Below are 14,102 nucleotides of genomic sequence, written 5' to 3'. Positions count from 1 at the left end.
GTCGTTCCTGAAGAGGGAGAGCAACCTTTTCAGTAGTTGCAGGGGCAACAGTCTGGATGATTGACTGATATGGCCTTGTATCATCAACCAAAACAGCCTTGATGTGCTGGTACAGCGAACAGTTGAAAGCAAAGGGAAACTACAGCCCTAATGTTTCGCGACTGCATGCAGTTGTACTGTATGGATGAATGGTGATGGCATCCTCATGGGTAAAATATTCCGGAGGTAAAATGGTCCCCCATTCGGATCTCTGTGCGGGAACTACTCAGGAGGATATCGTTATCAGGAGAAACTAATCTGACATACCATGGATCGGAGCTTGGAATGTCAGAACCCTTAATCGGGCAGGTAGGTTACAAAATTTAAAAAGGGAAATGGATAGGTTAAAGTTTGGTACAGTGGGAATTATTGAATTTCGGTGGTAGTAGGAACAGGACTTCTCGTCAGGTGAATACGGGGCTGTAAATACAAAACCAAATAGGGGTAATGCAAGAGTAGGTTTAATAATGAATAAAAAATAGGAACACTGATAAACTACTATGGACAGTACAGCACAGAATTATTGTAACCAAGATAGACACGAAGCCAACACCCACCATAGTAGTACAAGTTTACATGCCAACTACTTCTGCAGATGAGGAGGAGATTGAGGAAATACATGATGAGATAAAAGAAATTATTCAGATTGTTAAAGGAGCCGAAAAATTAATAGTCACTGGGGACTGGAATTCAATAGCAGGAAAAGCAAGAGAAGGAAAAGTAGTAGGTGAATATGGAATGGACGAAAGGAATGAAAGAGGAAGCCACCTGGTAGAATTTTGTAGAGAGCGTAAGTTAATCATAACTGACACTTGGTTTCAGAGTCACGATCGTACGTTGTATTTGTGGAAGAGATGTGGAGACACTTGGACGATCATTGGTTGGACAGAGATTTCAGAACCAGATTTTAAACTGTAAAACATTTTCAGTGGCAGATGTGGACTCTGACCACAATTTATTGGCTATGAACTGCAGATTAAAACTGAAGAAACTGGAAAAAGGTAGAAATTTAAGGAGATGGGACCTAAATAAACTGAAAGAACCAGAGGTTGTAGAGGGATTCAGCCGAGCATTAGGGAACTACTGACAACAACAGGGGTACCGTATTGATAGAACAAGAATGGATAGCCTTGAGAGATGAAATAGTGAAGGCAACAAAGGATCGAGTAGGTAAAAAGGCGAGAGCTGGTATAAATCCTTAGGTAACACAAGAGATGTTGAATTTAATTGATGAGAGGAGGAAATATAAAAATACAATAAATGATGTAGGCGAAAGGGAATACAAATGCCAAAAAAATGAGATCGACAGGAAGTGAAAAATGGCTAAACAGGAATGGATAGTGGACAAATCTAAGGATGTAGAAGCATGTGTCACTAGGAGAAAGACAGACAATGCCTTCAGGGAAATTAAAGAGACCTTTTGAGAAAACAGAACCATCTGTGTGAATATCAAGAGCTCAGGTGGAAAACCCTCTGAGTAAGGAAGGGAAAGCAGACAGGTGGAAGGAGTACATAAAGAGTCAATGCAAGGGAGATGTACATCAGTGTAATATTATGGAAATAGAAGAGGGCGTAGAGGAAGATGAGAAGGGAGATGTGATACTACGTGAAGAATTTAACAAAGCACTGAAAGATTTAAGTCGATACAAGGCCTAAGGCCTCAGGAGTAGACAATCTGCCGTTTGTGTTACTGATAGCCCTGGGAGAACCAGCCATGACAAAACTCTTCCATCTAGTGAGCAAATACAGGAGAAGTACTCTCAGACTTCAAGAAGAAGGCAGGTGCTGACAGGTGAGAAAATTACCGAACTATCAGATTAATAAATCACGACTTCAAAATAATAACACAGATCCTTCACAGAAGAATGGAACAACTGGTAGAAGCTGATCTCAGGGAAGATCAGTTTGTATTCCAGAGAAATGTAGGAACACGGGAGGCAATACCGACCCTCCGACTTCTCATAGAAGATAGGTTAAGGAAAGGCAAACCTACGTTTCTAGCATCTGTCTACTTAGAGAAAGCTTTTGACAATGTTGACTGGAATACGCTCTTTCAAATTCTAAAGGTGGCATGTCTAAAAAACAGGGAGCGAAAGGTTATTTACAATTTGTACTGAAACCAGATGGCAGTTATAAGAGTCGAGGGGCACAAAAGGGAGGCAGTGGTTGAGAAGGGAGTGAAATAGGGTTATAGTCTGTCCCCAAAGTTACTAAATTTGTATATTGAGCAAGTAGTAAAGGAAACAAAGAAAAAGTTTTGAGTAGGAATTAAAGTACAGGGAGAAGAAATAAAAGCCTTGAGGTTTGCCGATGACATTGTAATTCTGCCAGAGACAGCATGAGTTGGAAGAGCAGTGGAACGGGACAGTATCTTGAAAGGAGGATATATGATGAACATCAGCAAAAGCGAAACGAGGGTAATGGAATGTAGTCGAATTAAAATAGGTGATGCTGACGGAATTAGATTAGGAAATGGGACAGTTAAAGTAGTAGATGAGTTTTCCTATCTGGGAAATAAAATAACTGATGATGGTCGAAGTAGGGAGGATATAAAATGTAGACAAAGGCAAGAAAAGTGTTTCTGAAGATGGGAAATTTTTTAACATTGACTATGAATTTAAGTGTCAGCAAATCCTTTCTCAAAGTATTTGCATGGGGTAGTCAGGTACGGAAGTGAAACATGGACGACAAACAGTTTAGACAAGAATAGAATAGAAGGTTTTGAAATGAGGTGCAGCAGAAGAATGCTGAAGATTAGATGGGTAGATCACATAACTAATGAGGAGGTACTGAATAGAACTGGGGAGAAGTTAATTTGCGTCACAACCTGAGTAGAAGATGAGAACGGTTGGTAGGACACATTCTGAGGAATCAAGGGATCACCAATTTAGTACTGGAGGGCAGTGTGAGGGGTAAAAATAGTGGAGGGAGACCAAGAAATGAATACAGTAAGCAGATTCATAAGGATGTAGGTTGCAGCAGTTAACTTGGAGATGAAGAAGCTTGCACAGGACAGAGTAGCACGGAGAGCTGCATCAAACACGCAAATGTTGGTTTTTAATTATTTATAGAGGAATCCAGTCATCTGCTAGTGATAGGAGCAAGTAGGATGTGAAAGTGGACTTGCCCTCATCGAAGTTTTCAGAGCTTGTGGAAAAGTGATTTTGGTAAGAAACGTATTTTCTATTAATAAGAATTTCTATTTCGTTATATATACTTTGTGTGGAAATGTTGACTTTTAATTGATTATAGAAGAATGTGGTATCGTCTCGTCGCAGTTTTCTGTGGCGAATTATATAGCTTCAAATCAAAGTTACCAGAGTGAGGACTTTTGATCCAGTACTTAATGCCATTTTGGCAGTCATTAATGCAATATAACTGCAGATCAGAGGCACGATGCACGAGGCACGATGCACGTGGAATCGTGGGCGTTGGCGTGGGCGTGGGGTGGAGGTGCTTAATGCAAAATTAGTAGAAGTGCAGCGGGGATAATCCTGATATAAACAATGTATCACATGCTTCTAAACTGCAGTGGAGTCTCTTTCTTACAAATGCAGGGAGCCACGGGGACACTTGGGGTGGGGGTTGCTTCATGCAAAATTCACAGAGCTGCAGTTAGGGTGGGGATGCACACTGGGGAGGCCTACCCCTCCTTCACCTTGGTACATGGCAGAATGTCAGGATTTCTGGTCTTCCCTGGAGATCAGGAAGTGCTGTTCTTGACATCATTGAAATATTATATGCACAACTGTCTCAGCTGTCACACTACGCCACAGATAAAGCAGAGCAGTATTGATAGATAATGAGTAAGCGTTTTTTGTCAGAACTCCCCTTCCTCTACTACTTTTACTGTCTACAAATATCGCTTCACAGACGCTGCTTTATGAGAGGATCCAGTGTTTTGCTGATACAAACTATCACTCTATCTGAACTGTTCCTCTTCTGTACGCAGTACACAATGCTGTGAAATGTTATGATATCCTTGTGCACTTATCATTTTCTTAAGCTCAATAAGGGGTCCACATTCATACTCATAAAAACACCTACATACCGTAACCTCCTCTGTACTTCACACATGTGGCAGGTGTAGCGAGATTCATCACTCCAAATCACACGTTTCCAGTCGTCCTCTATGCTGCCGCATCGCTCTTTACACCGCCTCAAGTGCCGTGCAGCACCGATACCTGCTATGCGTGGCTTATCATGAGCCGCTCGACCAGCGTATCCCATTTTTTTAACTTCCTATACATGGTCATTTTTCGAGCCGGATTGCTGGTAGCACTATGGAAAAACGGGAGATACCTCTCGCTGATTTCACGCGAATTCTTACAGCCACTCTGTGTAATGCTCGACGCTCCCTGTCCGTCAGTACGTAAGATGTGCCTCGTCTTGCTTTAACTGTGTTTGATTGTTCGCCCTTTCGTCACCAAAAGTCGACTTGGACAACCGAAACGTCGCTGATGGGTTTGTTCCTCAGGTGACATTACGTAGCGGTGTGCCTTTACGTTTGATCAGATAGCGTGGATGAAAATTTAATTTAAAAGTTTACGTTTCAAATACATTTGTGCTAACTAAGACAAGACTTCGTACTGTAGCCTTGCTGGCTCCTTTGCGGACTTGTGTTTACTTGAACGTGTTTGCTTAAGATTTATGGAATATCTCCTAAATCGTGTCGAACTTCCTTCTGCTCAGCATAGTGCACCAACTCGACGTGGCTCGTTGGAAGTCCCCTGCAGCAATATTGAACCATGCCGCCTCTATAGTCGTCCATAACTGCGAAAAATATTGCCAGTGCGGGATTTAGTGCACGAACTGGCCTATCGATTATAACCTATACATTTCCGATGGGAATCATGTCGGGCGATTTCGGTGACCAAATCATTCGCTCGAATTATCTAGGACGTTCTTCAAACCAGTTGCGAGTAGATGTGGCCATGTGACATCGCGCATCGTGTTATGGTAACATAAAGTCCAAGAACTGTTGCAAATGGCCTCCAAGAATCCGAACATAATTATGTTTAATCAACGAGCGGTTCAGCTAGACCAGAGGATGCAGTTCATTCCATATAGACACAGCCCACATCATTATGTAACTACCACCAGCTTTCACAGTGCCTTGTTGACAATTTGGGTCCATGGTTTCGTGGGGCCTGCGCCATGCTCAAACCCTAACATTAGCTGCTACCAACTGAAATCGCGACTCATCTGACAAGGCAACGGTTTTCCAGTCGTCTAGGGTCCAACCCGTCAACGGCCTTGCCGCAGTGGTAACACCAGTTCCCGTCAGATCACTGAAGTTAAGCGCTGTCGAGCTGGACTAGCACTTGGATGGGTGACCATCCGGTCTGCCGAGCGCTGTTGGCAAGAGGGGTGCACTCAGCCTTTGTGAGGCAAACTGAGGAGCTACTTGATAGAGAAGTAGCGGCTCCGGTTTCGGAAACAGACATGCGGCCGGGAGAGCGTTGTGCTGGCCCTATGCCCCTCCATATCCGCATCCAGTGACACCAGGCTGAGGATGACACGGCGGCCAGTCGGTACCTTTGGGCCTTCATGGCCTGTGCGGGAGGAGTTTAGTTTTTAGTTTAGGGTCCAACCGATATGGTGACGAGCCCAGGAGACGCACTGCAGTCGAAGTCGTGATGTTAGCAAAGGCAGTTGCGTCGATCGACTGCTGTCATAGCCCATTAACGCGAAATTTCACCGCACTGTCCGAAGGGATACGTTCATCGTACGTCTTACATTGATTTCTGCGATTTTTCAAGCAGTGTTGCTTGTCTGTTAGTACTGACAACTCTACGCAAACGGTGCTACTCTCGCTCTTTAAGCTCTCCATGGCGAGAGGTAATGCCTGAAATTTGGTATTCTCAGCACACACTTGACGCTGTGGACCTCCGAATATTGAATTCCCCAGAGATTTCTGAAATGGAATTTCCCATACGTCTAGTTCCATCAGTCATTCTGCGCTCATTGTTTCTCGCGGTGCGGCGATTATCACTTAAGGAACCTTTCCACATGAATCATATGAGTACAAAAGACAGTTCCGCCAATGTACCTCCCCCTTAATATCTTGTGTACGCGACACTATCGCCATCTGTATATGTGCGTACCGTTATCCCATAATTTTTGTCACCTCAGTATGATACCGTATACCTTCACCCATGTCAGTTCTCGCTATTAATAATGATACATCCTGTATAATTCTCTGGGCAAGCAATTTAGTTTTTTTCGTCTCCAGCCAAAAAGAATATAGAATATCGTATTTCTTTACAGGCTTTACTGTTGCTTTATGAATTCGTAGACTTCGGATTTATGCTGAATGAGTTGCAACGTGATGAGTGTAAAGACGCGCCGCAAATGAAGATGCCGGAGCCTGCGTCAGGAGCGGCCAGAGGAGTGGAGTTATTGATTACCTGGGGCTGCGTGCACGAGGGCGGCCGGAAGCCCATTCGAGAGCCTCGGCCGACTGTGGTGCTGGCTGCGGCTCTGCCTGTGTCCGAATGGCGCAGCCTCTCGGCCCGCCTCAAACCTCGCAGTGACGTCACAGCCGTACTGTGCCGAGGCCTCTCACCGCAAGCCGAATTAGAGCCCTGCATCTGCCGTTTGTGCCCGCTCGAACTGCTTCGTGCATGTTGTTTACAGGAAGTCCGGCAGATGTCAATGTAGCTGCCTTCGATGCGGGGATCGACTGTATTCAACTTCCTCCACGCTCGTTCGAGCTTGCCACTTTCTAATGTCCCGACCGTCTACTCTTACCCGATCGCTACTCAGTCTTTCGCTGCAGGATCGTGTCGCGTGAATGTAAGACGAAGGCGACTATGAGATGGAAGCTTAATTCGAAGTAATGCATGCTGAGTGCGATATCAGATGGCCGTAGCAATTTCTGGGAGAGATTTTCGTTAGTTACTGATAAGGATGGAAATGGCTACGTGTTCTCGCTAACCACCCATCTTAAGAGACCATCAACAATACCGAATACCGTGTCGGCTGGTCCCGGCGGCGATTCGAGTCCGCCCTCAGGCATGGGTGTGTGTTTTTGTCCTTACGATACTTCAGGTTAAGTAGTGTGTAAGCTTAGGGACTGAGGACCTTAGCAGTTAAATCCTATAAGACTTCACACACATTTGAACATTTTGAACTATCGCTTTTCGTGTATGTCTTCTACACAGTCGATATGTCAAAGACCCCGCCTTTTGTTCATTTCGTCTAGTATGCCGGTGACAGCACTGTCCTCGACCTCTACGCTACCCTTCAGAAAGCCTTCCCGCTCCATCCCAACTAGTTCACCTCCTGGTGCAACCAGTGGTTCCTCAAAATCCACGGCCGGCCTTTGTGACCAAGCTGTTCTAGGTGCTTCTGCCTGGAACCGCGCTGCTGCTACGGTCGCAGGTTCGAATCTTGCCTCGGGCATGGATGTGTGTGATGTCCTTAGGTTAGTTAGGTTTAAATAGTTCTAGGGGACTGATGACCTCAAATGTTAGGTCTCATAGTGCTTGGAGCCATTTGAACTTGAACAAAATCAACGCTACCAAAACCCAGGCAATAATTACGGCCAAACCACCTAAATCTTCCACACTAAAGTATCTCGGACTAACGGTTGATGGCTGACTAACATGGAAGTCCCATTTACTAACCATTCAACACAAAGCCCACAGTAGACTAAATTTACTAATACTTTTAACCACCCGAACACGGGGATTGCACCCTTCCACAGCCTCCACACCTATGAAGCCCTGATCATACACATCCTCTGCTATGCCAATGTGACATGGACTTCCGCTCCTCCATCGTTTTATCACGTTCTACAGACCCTCGAACGCCATGGATTCCACCTAGTCTTTCGGATCCGCTTACTCCCCCACACACATCCTCTACAACACCTCAGAATATCCTGAGTAATCTATAAATTCGGACAGTAACCAGTCCTCTAGTTTCCCCACTGTTCACTGTTCCTGGCACTCTGCCACGATTCTGCCATTCTACCACCACATTCCCCCAACACTACACCTTCACACTCACCACATCTTCTCCCAATGAAACTTTAATTACCTTCCCTTGCCCGACCATGAAATTCGCCCGCAAATATGCCCATGCTACCAGATCTAGGAGGTCACTAAGACCCTCCGCACTGTCAGGGCTCCTTTCCCGTCCAATCCTCTCCACCCACTTCCTAAGTATTGGTTTGTAACCGCATCCCTCGCCACTCATTCCCCATCTCTCCTCTAAACATCCAACTACACAAACCTCTCCTATGCACGACCTTTAAATGCTGCATTCCATGAAACCCTTATTACTGGCACCCTACATCCACTCATCGCTACACCCGTCACTGAATCTATTTTAGTGTCTACACATCGGCCTTTATGTTTTAACTTACGCATCTGTCTATCTGTCTTTATATATTCGTGTGCGACAGTCATTTTCCATTCATCTGTGTCTATATTTTAATAAATCTCCAAATCAACATTTTATATTTAAAGTTATAACACTGATGATCTGTCTTTTTATTGTAAAAAACGTCAATTTTTGTCAACGGCCATGTCCAGGTTTTGTACACTGAACAGCCAAAGAAACTGGTACACCTGTCTAATATTGTGTATGACTCCCGTGAGAACTCAGAATTGCCGCAGCATGACGAAGCATGGACACGATTAGTGACTGAGGTAGTGCTGGAGGGAACTGACACTATGAATCCTGCAGGGCTGTCCGTAAATCCGTAAGAGTACGAGGGGGTGGAGATTTCGTCTGAACAGCACGATGCAAGGCATCCCAGATATACTCAATAATGTTCATGTCTGTGGAGTTCGTAGGCCAATGGATGTGTTTAAATTCAGAAGAGCGTTCCTGGAGCCACCCTGTAGAAATCCTGGACCTGTAGGGTGTTGGATTGTCCTGCTGGAATTGCCCAAGTCTGTCGGAATGCACAATGGACATGAACGGATCCAAGTGATCAAACAGGAAACTTACGTATGTGTCACCTGTCAGAGTCGTACCTAAACGTATCAGGGATCCCATATAGCTCCAAATACACATTCCCCACGCCATTACAGAGCCTCGACCAGTTTGAACAATAGCCTGCTGAAATGCAGGGTCCGCGATTCGATGAGCTTGTCTCCATACCCGTACACGTTCATCCGCTCGATACAATTCGAAACGAGTCACGTCCGACCAGGCAACATGTTCCCAGTCATCAACAGACCAATGCTAGTGTTGACGAGCCCAGGTGGGGCGTAAAGCTTTGTGTCGTGGAGTCATCAAGTGTACACGAATGGGCCTTCGGCTCCGAAAGCCCATATCGATGATGTTTCGTTGAATAGTTCGCACGCTGACACTTGTTGATGGCCCAGCATTGAAATCTGCTGCAATTTGCGGAAGGGTTACACTTCCGTCACGCTGAACGATTCTCCTCAGTCATCGTTGAACCCGATCTTGAAGGATCTCTTTCCGGCCGCAGTGATGTCGTAGATTTGATGTTTTACCGGGTTCCTGGCATTCACGGTACACTCGTGAAATGTGTAACCTCCTCCCCACTTATCGACCTTAGTGAAAAATTAAACCGCGTGTACCTAATGGAAATTTGGGAAGGCAATCATCACCGAAGTTAATTTGTTGGTAAAGAGGGAGGAAAGGGTTACATATTAATGAAAGGAAAAATGCAAATGAAGTCGGTGGAAAGTAAATTTGAGAAAAGGGTAAAATTAATAAAGAAAGAAAATGTACAGTCGTTACATTAACAATTAATTGGCGTTAATTGGATATTTGAGATTTGGGGAAAATTACGGTCGCCAGTCCTATGGACAACTACTATAATGACTGAAAATGAAAGATTCCTGCACATATAATTAGCACTAAAAGCGTGGCAACTGTGTTGCGTGAAAACTGAAAGTCTGTCAGAAGTAATAAATTTCGCTACACTCTGACTTAATTTAGCAAAAGAATTAATAAAACCGGAAAATTGAAAGTTAATTTAGTGACTGAAATTAATAGTGAACTTTGTTTCTGAAGCACTACGAAATTCAGTAAAATAAGGTTAGTCTTGGGCTACCTCAACAATCATATCAAAAACTACTTGAATCTACGCAATTTAGAAATAAGAGATTTAACTTTGAACTTGAATTAAATGATTCTGAACAATTAACAACAGTAAAATTTAGTACGTACCAAGCTGAGCTGCAGTCACAGGTAAGCTAAAATACGGTAACAAAACTCGCACTCTTAATTTGTGCTTGTGTAATCTAAATATTGTAGCCAGCTATGAATACCTTAACTGAACTTTGAAATGAAAGCAGTGAAATCGAATGATATTACTTTAATGCTGGCGTTTGAATTTCAACGACACTCAGGTTTATTCCGGAAAAGGAAGGGACCCTGCTTGGTAATGCAGTTGGGACAATGAGCAACAAAGGTTCATGCTACGTTGCTGTAATTTAGTGAGAAAAATTTAACAGCTTGAAAAGCTGACGTCTGCCATACAGTTCTAAAACTTTACGTGCTACCAGTCTTCCTTGTTGGTTGATTGAAGGTTTGAAGTCGTCGATCGAGGAGGTGGCGACAGTCACTCATTGTCGGCCGTCGCTGTTGCAGAAGCTGGATGTTGGCGCGCCTTCTTCTCGACACGGTCTCCAGCCGAAACGGGCTCTTGATGTGTGCCAGCTAACGCTCCCGTCCGCGACACCATGTCAGAGGCTAACATAGCAAGTCGAGCGCAATTACATGCTGCCAAACCCCGAAAGCGCGGCAACTCGCGGGAGCGTCACACAACACACCTGCTCCACTGCCCTCCTCCAGCCAGACTCTCTCTGCTCTCGCTCCACGCGGTCGAGTTCACACTACCAAAGATCCTAAGCACTTTAGTTCCCCACCTGACCTCTCGATGTATTCGTTCGACAGCATAGTTTTCCCTAGGCAAGACCCAGCGTAAAATACAAATAATATTTACAAAACAAACCAAGTATACATCGACATAGATGCATAAATACATATACAGGGTGTTCCAGCCATCTTGTCCACCCAAAATATCTCTGGAACAATAACAGCCATTGGAAAACGACTTTCACCGGTATCAATGTAGGGCTGGGGCCCATGAATGTACATATCTGGAAACATTCTAAAACGAAAACATATGTGTTTTTTTAAAACAAACTTATGTTTTTTTAAATGGACCTCCTATATTTTTTCTTCAGCAATCCATAGCATGACAAAGCACATACACAATGGCGTTGATTGCATCGCAATATTCCCATTACATCCCGAGATATTAAGACGCGAAGTTGACGCTTGAAACACCCGACATGCGCTGCTAGCGCACGCCCTGAGGCTCAGGCGTGAACCCCATGCTGCCCGTAATCGCGATGTGATTGACATGCCTAATCACACTTCCATACCTATCAAGAGGTCCGAATCGAATAATACGGTCTGCTGCGCGATTACGGGCAGCATGGGGTTCACGCCTGAGCCTCAGGACGTGCGCTAGCAGCGCATGTCGGGTGTTTCAAGCGTCAACTTCGCGTCTCAATATCTCGGGATGTAATGGGAATATTGCGATGCAATCAACGCCATTGTGTATGTGCTTTGTCATGCTATGGATTGTTGAAGAAAAAATATAGGAGGTACATTTAAAAAACATAAGTTTGTGTTAAAAAACACATATGCTTTCGTTTTAGAATGTTTCCAAATATGTACATTCATCGGCCCCAGCCCTACATTGATACCGGTGAAAGTCGTTTTCCAATAGCTGTTATTGTTCCAGAGATATTTTGGGTGGACAAGATAGCTGGGACACCCTGTATACAAATAGTAAAACAGTTACAATATATAAAGGCACATAAATGTCATATATTCAGGTAACAAAATAAGGAAAAAATTTGTAGTACAATAGATGGAAATAGGAGGATATGCATTTCCGGCGTTACAAATGGTCGTACGGAAAATCCCCACTTCATTGCTACTTTGGAGATGCTGTGTCCTATCGCTCGCACGCCGACTATAACACCACTTAAATCTTGATAACCTGCCGTTGTAGCAGCAGTAACCGAGCTAACAACGGCGTCAGGCACTTGTTGCCTTATGTAGGAGTTGCCGACCGTAGCGCCGTATTCTGTCTGTTTACATATCCCTATATTTGAGTACGCGTCCCTATATCAGTTTCTTTAGTGCTTCAGCGTATTATGTTTTTAAAATTTTGCTTTCGTGTGGCTGAAGGGCAGCAAATTGTATCCTCTGACAGTACACCCCTTGCTGATATGGGCGGGGGGATGACTGAAAAGCGCGTAGAGAGGTGTGTGTGTATGTTAGGAACCTTCGTCCACTTAGTTTAATATCTGGTGGAGGATTTCGCTCTTTATGTCGGCAGCTTGTAAATGTTGGTTCCGTACTTTGACAAGTGGATGTTTCCAGCGTTCTGGATCATTCTACGACGGTGGCATCAAATGTTGAAAGACAAGACAATGCCGGCCGAGGTGGCCGAGCGGTTTTAGGCGCTACAGTCTGGAACCGCGCGACCGCTACGGTCGCAGGTTGGAATCCTGCCCCGGGAATGGATGTGTGTGATGTCCTTAGGTTAGTTAGGTTTAAGTAGTTCTAAGTTCTAGGGGACTGATGACCTGAGAAGTTAAGTCCCATAGTGCTCAGAGCCATTTTTTGAACAAGACAATGAAATACGGACGAGCATGATGCCATGCCTTAGCTGCGAATGCGTGTGCATGTACAACGGATTTGTGGACAGCTCCATATCGGAAAAGATGTTACCTATCGGTAGCAGTAAACTTTGTTTTTCAAGATTGGACACTCAGAAACATGGTATTGGCAACAAGTAACTTCTCTGAGTATCAAAATCTGGAGAATTTATTAAGAACCGTAAAGAGGTACTGAGGAAAGGCGCCAAAATACACAAGGCACTGCAATCCTTTCCGCGTTACCCACGCGTTGCATATCTTTTGAAGATAGTCGTAACAGACTTTTTCAATGACGATTATTTAAAAAATGAAATTGCAGTGGCACATTCCATGATTTATGCCGCCATATATACTGTCCGTTTTATGGAAATACAAAAGAAAGACGAATTCTTTTCAGACAAGCTTCAAGCAAGAAACGGAGACGAGGTGGAACAGGTTATGTACTAGTAGAATGCTACAGTCTGTAGTCAGCGATTACGACAAAGTCTCGGAGATACATGTGGAGAAGGGTGTCCCTCAAAAACTTAATGCTTACAAAAACGAACCTACAAAACAACTCATGCCATGTTTGGAGCAGTTCAAAGATGTCACAGAAGTGCTCGGAGGCGAGAAATATCCTATAACTCAATTTGTTTTATTGTGGGTTCATAAACTGAAAAGTCGTTGCAACGCAAGGGCCGACGATACAGAGGCACGTTTCTTTAAATTGCCGTAAATCCACTGTACTATTTAATATGCAATGCGTGTCCAACACCAGATTCAGTGTCACTGGTATTTGGCTGTACATTACAGATTTCACATCATTTTAATTTAACAGTAGGCTCTATGTGCGCTGAAAGAGCGTTTTTCCGTCTCACGAAAGAGAAAGTAGAAATTTGGGCGCTGCGCAGCATAGCAACAGTTGAGTGTCCAACCTTCCGACTACTGGAGATAATGTTCATTGCTGCCAGAGACGAGACAATTAAGTGGTATGCGTAAAATCTGTGACGAAATATCAGTTCCAGATAAACAACAATAAAATTATAACATTATAGTAATATGCTATTCTGTTTCTGTCTTCTTCTTCATCTCCTTCAAGTATGAGATCAGTTGATAATTGCGACTTCTTGATCAGCCCATCTTCTCTTGGTTGTACCTATGTTCCTTCTTCCATTAAGGATGTAATGTAGCATTTCTTTTGAAATACGTTCATCGTTTTTTCTATCTATACGTGCTTTCAGTTTTTTCTGTATTCCTTAACACTTTCATAAAAGTTGCAAATTTCTTACATTATTCCGCATAGTCTCATTTTTTAACCAGTCGCTTATTGTTAGGCCCTGGACTGTTCTCAAAAATCTCATCTCGGGTGCTTGTAGTCTACTATGAGTGCTAGAGTTCATAGTCTAGTTTTCA

General features: G+C 43.9%; 1 protein-coding gene and 1 pseudogene across 1 annotated transcript in view; one reads left to right on the top strand and one right to left on the bottom strand.

The window, feature by feature from the left end:
* Positions 1 to 14,102, bottom strand: part of LOC124775162 — a 190,968-nt gene that overhangs the window by 157,762 nt on the left and 19,104 nt on the right. The gene's annotated exons all lie outside the window — the stretch shown is intronic.
* On the top strand, positions 5,286 to 5,403 carry LOC124727664 (annotated as a pseudogene).

The sequence above is a fragment of the Schistocerca piceifrons genome, chromosome 1, assembly GCF_021461385.2.
Source record: "Schistocerca piceifrons isolate TAMUIC-IGC-003096 chromosome 1, iqSchPice1.1, whole genome shotgun sequence".
NCBI lineage: Eukaryota > Metazoa > Arthropoda > Insecta > Orthoptera > Acrididae > Schistocerca > Schistocerca piceifrons.
This window is presented reverse-complemented; position numbering and strand designations above follow the sequence as displayed.